We start from the raw sequence: 8,578 nt of genomic DNA on the forward strand, positions 1-8,578 counted from the left end.
AAGTGACAGTTGCCCTGAATTTGCAAGGTAATGCCTTTTTTACACGTTCAGTGCTCTATTCATAGTAAGGGCAGAGGTAACACAGGGAGAAGGGGGATCATTAATGGTAACAGTACATAATAGATGATGGCTCTCACTAGTACACCCTGCAACATTTATATTTAGCTTTATAGGCAGTGATTTGCACACAAAATCTAATGGCTTAAATTGAGCCTCCATTGAGTCCAATTACTGTTCCACAGTGCACAGAGATGTTAGCATGTCAACAAAGCACATCAAACATATTAGCCCATTTAAAGTGATGGTAAATCCAAGCTCTTATAAAACGCCAGGATTTACCATCACTAAAAATAAACTGCAGTTTCAGTCATCAGTTACTAAAAAAAGTGCTAAACTCACCTTATCTCTGCCGCAGCAGCTCACTAAAGTCAACGCCCACGGAACATCGCTCTTCTTCAATGAAGTGACGCTTCCACCTCTAAACCAATAGCTATGCGTGTCATCTGACATCCTACCACTGTAAAGAGAGCTGTGCTGTGGGCGGCCAGAGGCGCTGAGTTTAACAATCTACTGCCGCACAGACAGGGTAAGTTTAGCGCCTTTTTTTAGTGACTGATAACTGAATCTACAGTTTATTAGTAGTGATGCCCGAATTTACCACTCAATGCAGTAGAATTACATAATTAACACGTATATAATAAAAAAGACAGTGCAATAGCACTTCTATTCTATTCTATTGGGTACTTGTAAAGCACAAACTAATCACCCGTGAGGGTCTCAAGGCGCTATGGGAGGGGGGGAGAGGGGGGCTAAGGGAAGACGATTCAGTCGAAGAGCCAGGTCTTGAGGTCCTTCCTGAAGTTTGTAAGGGAGGTGGATTGTATGAGATGCAGCTGGAGGGAGTTCCATGACCTTGCTGCCATATAGGAGAAGGATTTTCCTCCAGCTGTTTTGTTTTTGTTTTTTGTTTTTTAGTAGTGATGCCCTAATTTACCAATCAATGAATCAATGAAGAATTACATAATTAACACTTATATAAAAATGTACCAATCAATGAATCAATGAAGAATTACATAATTAACACTTATATAATAAAAAAGTGCAATAGCACTTACTCTGAATATTTCAAATAAGCAGTAGATTTTTTTCTAACATTTATTTTTTCTCCCATTTTCCGGCCCCCTGTATCATGTGACAGACATCAGCCAATTACAGACTACTTACTATACATATACCCTGTGAGCTTGTGCACATGCTCAGTAGGATCTTGTACCCCAGAAAGTGTGAATATAAAAAGACCGTGCAAAATTTGATAATGAAAGTAAATTGGAACGCGTCTTAAAACTGCTGCTCATCTGAATCATAAAATTTTATTTTGACTTGAGTGTCCCTTTAAGTTATAAAAGTAATATTAACCTTGTGATAAATCTTGTAGCACTCTATTAATAAAAAAGTATAAAGATATATGAATATTGCATGATATTTAACTATATGATAATCTCATTTACTGTAAAAATTGGTCAGGGATTTTTTCTGGCAATTGAGGGGTTAACTAAAAGACTGTGGACCACAGCATGTTATACTGGGACACAAAAGAACAAAGACATTGTGACACAGATGGGACTTCCTGTAAGTGTCCCAGGGAGTGGACATTAAATAGGCTCTTCTGAGAGCAAGTTTTGACTCCAAAATCATTCTGTTTAATGTGCATATGGACCTTGGTTAACAAAACAATTCCATGTTTTTCATATAACTACTTTATAAACAAATAATGTGTCTAATTATGTGCTATTTATTCCAGTTATCTACCAGACTACCAGCAGCAGCAATAAGCAATACAAAAAGAGTAGTGTTAGATATTTATAAAGTGATCAAAATAATCTAGTTATGTACACTACTTTACAAATCACAAGGATATATTTTATTTGCAGTAGAAAATGCATAAAGACTATTTTCTCTAAAATTCATCTTTAAAGAATATAGGAATTTGTGCAGATAAGTAATTTAATAAGCCTATCATTAGTAACAGAATATACTACAGCGTCTGTGTGGGCTAAAAGGTACAAAAATAGTACATTCCTAATGTGTTATAAAGTGTTTATGTTGTCCACTTAAAAAGAGGCTACACGCGACACCTTTTAAAGACAATTGTACAGTATAATGTTCACATTTTGACAGTAGAAAAATACAGTGTACAGCAGCTGTTGTATATAAACCAGGCCAAAGAACTTGTGTTAACCCTATTTAGCAGCAGAGTATACAGCTGTTGAGCTGTCTCCTTTCTCAGCTCCAGGTGCTTTTAAGCCATAGTGATGCTAACAGATGCAAGTCCTGCATTAACATGAACACATTACTTCCATTCCTGCATTTACTGTTTAAATTTAGTCTTATTTAGATTAGATTTCTGCATGTTTACATATTTGCAAGAACATTGACGTGAAAAGTTATATACCCATATCACAGCCAGCAGGTTACCCCCATAAACTAATTTCTGCTTTGGTTGGCTTTTTATCTTTTAAGACCAGAACAGCACAGCCAATCATAAAAAGATCATGCAGTAGTTTGTCCCATTAGCACAGAAGAACATTGGTAATTGTGACAGAATTAACCCAGAATGGAAAATAAGGGCACCATGTACGAAGCAGTGTAAGCTGCTCTGGAGCCCTTGCAGGGCAAGCTTGCTCTCTGTGATTGACAGTCCCTTCTCTCACGCGAGTGAAGCGGCAGGCATTACACTCTCAGCGGAGTATGTAGTGCTGCATACAATACAGCGGACTAAATAAATCCGCTGCCCATATGCGGCGAAGGCGTGCGGACAGCCTCTCAATACATGAGGCCCTTAGTGTCAAAGGTAATTTAGTACATTTCAGTTTTTAAGAGAAGCATTTTGGAATACATTTGTATTAGCATTGTTAGCTCTTACAGCAGTGTTCCCCAAACTTTTACAGAACACTGCCACCTTGGTTCTATAAACTCCCCATCAGAGCCCCCTAACATAATCACACCCCCTGCTCTTGCGTGATTGTCATCTGATCAGGATGATTTAAAACAAGCCTTGAGGTGGTAGAGAGGGTAAGTAGCAGCAGTCTGAAATGGGGTCCCAGGAGCGCAAAACCCTTAATAACGATAACACAAAATCTAAAGGAGTAACAATTAAACACATTCAAATTTTAAAATATTTTTTATTTTATTTAGTCAATAGTCACTGTTGAAGAGTCATATTTAGTACTTGCTTCACTGTTCAAAAACTGTTAATCCAGTGGATGTGCTTGATAAAGAGATACCGGTTTCCTAATCTCTCGTTTTATGTCACTTAGGAGTCTTAAAGGGACATTAAACACTAAATAAGTGCTAGATAAAATGATACATTTAATCAAAAGATTAGTCTGAGAATAGCATGTAGATGTATTTTTTTAAGTTTCATTAGCTGTTTAAATATTGACAAAATAAGTTGAAAGTTTTAGTGTCTATAAAACAATGGGAGCTGCCATGTTGTAACTTAAGTTATCTTCTCTTCTGTGGCCAATTAGGTACAGTTCTAAATAGGTCACTAGAGTGTGCAGCCAATGGCTGTGTGGAATATAACAGTGTTCTGCACTACCATTTCTAACAGGTACTGAAAAGCTCACAATTTCAGAATGATTTCTTTGCTTGGAGCATAAGTGTACTACTGCACTAATAAATCAACTTTATCAAAGTGTTATGTAGTGCATCACCAGATTATGTCTGATGAAAGAAGACTTAAAAACCTTAGATGGTTGACTGTGTCCAAGACAAGCACAACAGGCCTTTGTTATGTTTCCTGCTACTACACAATTATTCAAAACTGTGCAAAGAAAGAATGCAAGCCTACAGTACAAGTGGTACAATTTATCTTAGTGAGAGAAAGTGTACATTTCTAATAAACCTAAACTACCATAAAAGAAAAAGCCTTGAAGGCAAAGAGCAGTAAAATGTCAAATACAAAGCGAGAAAGGTGTTTTGCTTTATGCATCTAGGATAAAGCACAACAAATTAAGATAATTATACTAGGGGCTAGATTTATTAAGCCCCTACGGCAGCAAGTTCTCTCAAGAACTTGCTCGTCGTGATTTATCAAGCAGCGGTCACCAGACCGCTGCTTCCCTAACATCTACGCCACCTCTATTGTGGCGAAATTCAATCTCCTCGGTCGAGTCCGACCGAGGAGATTGACAGCTCCTGCCCGCGCGTGATTGGCTGTGCGCGGGCAGGGGGCGGGATTGCACGCGAGCGCAAAATTGCGCTCGTGTGCAATGTTAATTACCTGCGGGTAATTTCGCCCCGCAACAGGCGAGCTGAGGCGTACAGGGGCGCGTATACGCGCCCCTGTACGCCTCAGCGTTGATAAATCTAGCCCTTGGAGCAGCTCACTTGCATCCTCTTCCTCCTCTTTCCTATTAGTGCACCCTATGGTACTTCCAGTGCCCCCCACTTCCACCTTATATGCCTATGTGTACCACCCTCAGTAATCCCCAGGGGGCAGTACCGCCCACTTTGAGATCCACTGTCTTACAGGGTACAGGGCATATGGAGCATCTCTCCATATGCTATATGCACCCATATACAGAGACTACACCTGCACAGAATGCTAGAGGTGACGTGTATCACTTTAGTGGTGGTATGATATGTGTTGGTACAACAAGGTACATGTCACAGACAGTCCTCTGATCTGAGCAGGCTCAGTCTCTGGTTGTGGGTGCATATAACTATAATCAGAGGTTACATGTATACTGTATGCAATAATAAAGGCTAAAACAATGGTAGTTACCAGAAGTGTTCTCGTTAACACACATGTAAACAGCTATGCAGGTTAATATTTTTCTGTAATACCCCTTTAACACTGAACCATGTGCTGATTACACTAGTGGAAATCAGTGGGCTAAAATGTCTAGAGAAAACCAAACAATGATTACTTATATTGTTAAACAAAGCATTCAGGCTGATGTTGCTAGCTGATGCACAGGAAGTAAAGTGACTAGAATATTCACAAAGGACGGATATGAGACTCAAAACTCCTTGCTACCAAAGTATTATGTTCTTAAGAGAACACTAGCAGATGGCATCATTCTATGGCAATGAGCCAACACATTTGAGATCTATAAAACATACCTTAGCTTCATACCTTTGGAATTAAATGTATGCTCAATAAATACACCTGATCAGCACATATACTGTTGGCCACTTATTCTTATTTTAAAAGTAATTTGAAATAACCAAGCAGCATAAATCTGCTCCCATTAGGAAATTACTTGTTTAAATATTTATTTTAAAACCATAATACAAATTTGTAGCTGTTGATTTTTTTTGGCAGTTACACAGTACTGTATTTGCATATATATGGTCTAACAACCTAACCTGTTAGTAATATTTGTATTACACCCAACAACTTGTCTAAACCCAATAATTGCTTGTCGTGTGTTGTGTCTCATTTTTTTTTATATAAACCGTTTGCTTGTTTTTTAAATTTTTTATGGGGGAGCCCCTTGCCCTTTCAAAATATATTTGGTTTACTACATTCAGTTCCCTGGGCATACTATTCCGTGTATTCATTACTCCTTCAGTAAATCAGTACACTCTTCCATTGCTTTCACTCACAGTCTACTTGAAAATTGTAATTGTTTTAAAAGATAGATGATCCTTTTTTTTATCATTCCCCAGTTTTACATAACCAGCACTGTTATATTAATACGCTTTTTACCTCTGTGATTACCTTGTATCTAAGCCTCTACAGACAGCCTCCTTATCTCAGTTCTTTTGAGAGACTTGCAAATTAGCCAATCAGTGCTGACTCATAAATAACTCCATCGGGGTAAGCACAATGCTATCTATATGACACACATTTACTAGCGCTGTCTAGCTGTGAAAAACTGTCAAAATGCACAGAGAAAAGAGGCAGTCTTCAAGGGCTTAGAAATTACCATATGAGCCTACCTAGGTTTAGCTGTCAACAAAGAATATACCAAGAAAACAAAGCATATTTGATGATAAAAGTAAGATGGAAAGTTGTTTAAAATTGCATATGCTATCTGAATCATGAAAGTTTAATTTTGAATTAAATGTCCCTTTAATAAAACATACACCTTAACTTGAATTTCTATTTATTTTAGTTTCTAGCGTACTTATTTTTTCCCTTTTAGAGGCTGCCTGCATTCCACAAGGGTGAGAGCGGCATGGCATGATATATTACCGCACTAATTCCATCTCTAATCTAAACACAGTTCTGTGGTAGTTTACTTCCTGTGAAAATAATTTTGCATTAAAAAAAAGAAATCACAGAAATGGCTCTCCCCTCTCTGGCAGCCCAGGGATTAAAATGATACCTGTATTTAGCTAAGTATGAAGGAAAGCTTTCAATTCTGCTAAATATCTTCCTAGAGACTGAAGAGAAACTAACGAATGTGAGGAGTTACAGTCCTGTTTTCACACACGTGTGTAAAACACACACGGGGCTGCAAAACAGACATTGCCAAAAATAGTCTTAGAGCAGGATAAACTATCAGTATCAAGCATAAAACAGACAGGGGAGACCAGTCAAATTAGTTCTCCAGGCTGTCTTTAGTAATCACTAAAATAAGATCCAGCTATGCACAAGTCTTAAAAGTTTCTTAGTCCCATGCTAATTCCTAACGTTTGTATGTATGATTTTATCTGTATATCAACAGCCTTTACTGGCAGAATGAGAAGGTAGAATTTTTTTCCCCATAGACTCCTAAATTTCAAATCATTTATTGACCCCCAGCAGAAGCGGATTAACACCATGGTAATGGTTATATAAGCGCGCAAAACTATGTGCAACTGAGGTGAACATGTTTTATCCAGTCCCTGTCAGAAACATTCACGATACATTTCACGATAATGAATAGGTTGATGATTTCATATGTAGGTGACAATTAGCAGACATAGGCAGATCATATCTAATTATATATTTAGTGATGGAGAGATGATAGCGATAGATGATCGCTAGATGAGAGATAATGGATGTATAGATAGACTGACATTCAATTGTTAAAAGAATAACAGTGGACAGTTAAACTATATTTTGAAAAAGATACAACTTCATTTTCAAACAAAAAAACTTATGGTATACATGATTTTTAAATAATCTACAAAGTTAACTTGAACAGCCATTAAAATAATACAATATACAAATTACCTTACACTTGTCGGGGTTGAAAACTTCCTTTGACAGTCGTCAGCTCCAGTACTGCATGGCAGCTGTCTATCAAAGTCACCAGAGAAAACCTGATCTCCTCTAGTGCCCTTAGCTGTAAGTGTGCTCATCAATACAAACAACAGCTCTCTGCGCTGTGTAACCCCAGCACACAGTGACCTGAGTTACTGCATAACAACTGTAAACTCCATCACGTTGTTGATTTCCATCAATAAAAGGAATTTAAAATGTTTAAAAGCAAAAATTAAAACTGTGCAAAAATGTAAACAATAATATATATATTCAAAAATAAAGGCAGCTTTTCTGTAAACGAAAAAGAGTCAGAAAAATATCTTTTTTACAAAGTGTGTTCCACTGTAATTCTTGCAGATCCACGTGTTCTCAGACAGAAGTTGGAGTAGCTGGTCCTGGCAGTTGGAGCAGGAGTTCATTTGGGAGTTTTTTTCCAGGGGTGGAGAACAAGCAAAGCTGTATGACATGAAATGTATCTTCTCTCCCCAGAGCAGGGCAGGGCCGCTGAGCAGGGCCAGCTCTCACCTCACCAATAGCAGCAGAACAACAGGCTGGCTGAGCTCACACGCCGCTCAGCACAAAGTATGTCACCAGCCCGACTCCTAATCAGGAATCTCCTACTGAACAGTCAAAACTTCCTGCCTGAAAAATAAGCCAGTGGCCTTTGTTTTTAGATTTCAGACTGATGACACCACCACTTCTGTCGGTCATTGTTTTCTGCAAGATGACTTTTCAATGGATTTTTTTTTTTTTTTTAATTTTCCTTTAGGGCAGATTCTCAGTCTGAACACACAATAGACTACATGCTACAATTTTGAAGCTTCGGGGCAGATAACCCCTTCCTCTGAGAAAGGGTATTAAGTGCCCCAAAACCTCACTGCTTTACTATCGCTTGTATGGAATAAAGCAGGGTTCCTTTTTTTCCCAAGACCCAGTGTGATGATACCACATACCTTCGCAATCCTATTTTTATGCTTGGTCTGAAAATGTCATAAGCAATACACAAGATAGCTGCAATTTTCCCTTGTGATTACCTTGTATCTAAGCCTCTGCAGATTGCCCTCTTATTTCAGTTCTTTTGACAGGCTTGCATTTTAGCCAATCAGTGCTGACTCTTAGGAAACTCCACAGGTGTGAGCACAATGTTATCTATATGGCACACATTGACTAACTCCCTCTAGTGGTGAAAAACTGTCAAAATGCATTCATATAAGAGGCGGCCTTCAGATCTAAGAAATTAGCATATGAGCCTACCTAGGTTTAGCTTTCAACTAAGAATACGAAGACAACAAAGCAAAATTGGTGATAAAAGTAAATTGGAAAGTTGTTTAAAATTACATTCCCCATCTGAATCGTGAAAGTTTATTTTCGACT

The 8,578-nt window shown here is 38.1% G+C and overlaps 1 protein-coding gene across 1 annotated transcript in view; it reads right to left on the reverse strand.

Moving 5' to 3' along the window:
• The window catches only part of ARHGEF9 (Cdc42 guanine nucleotide exchange factor 9), a 916,750-nt gene extending 909,092 nt beyond the window's left edge, over positions 1-7,658 (reverse strand). Inside the window, exon 1 of the mRNA XM_053699217.1 lies at positions 7,175-7,658. The gene's annotated coding sequence lies outside the window, so the exon portion shown is untranslated. The remainder of the gene's footprint in view (positions 1-7,174) is intronic.
• Between the last annotated feature and the right edge of the window lie 920 nt (positions 7,659-8,578).

The sequence above is a fragment of the Bombina bombina genome, chromosome 1, assembly GCF_027579735.1.
Source record: "Bombina bombina isolate aBomBom1 chromosome 1, aBomBom1.pri, whole genome shotgun sequence".
Lineage (NCBI taxonomy): Eukaryota > Metazoa > Chordata > Amphibia > Anura > Bombinatoridae > Bombina > Bombina bombina.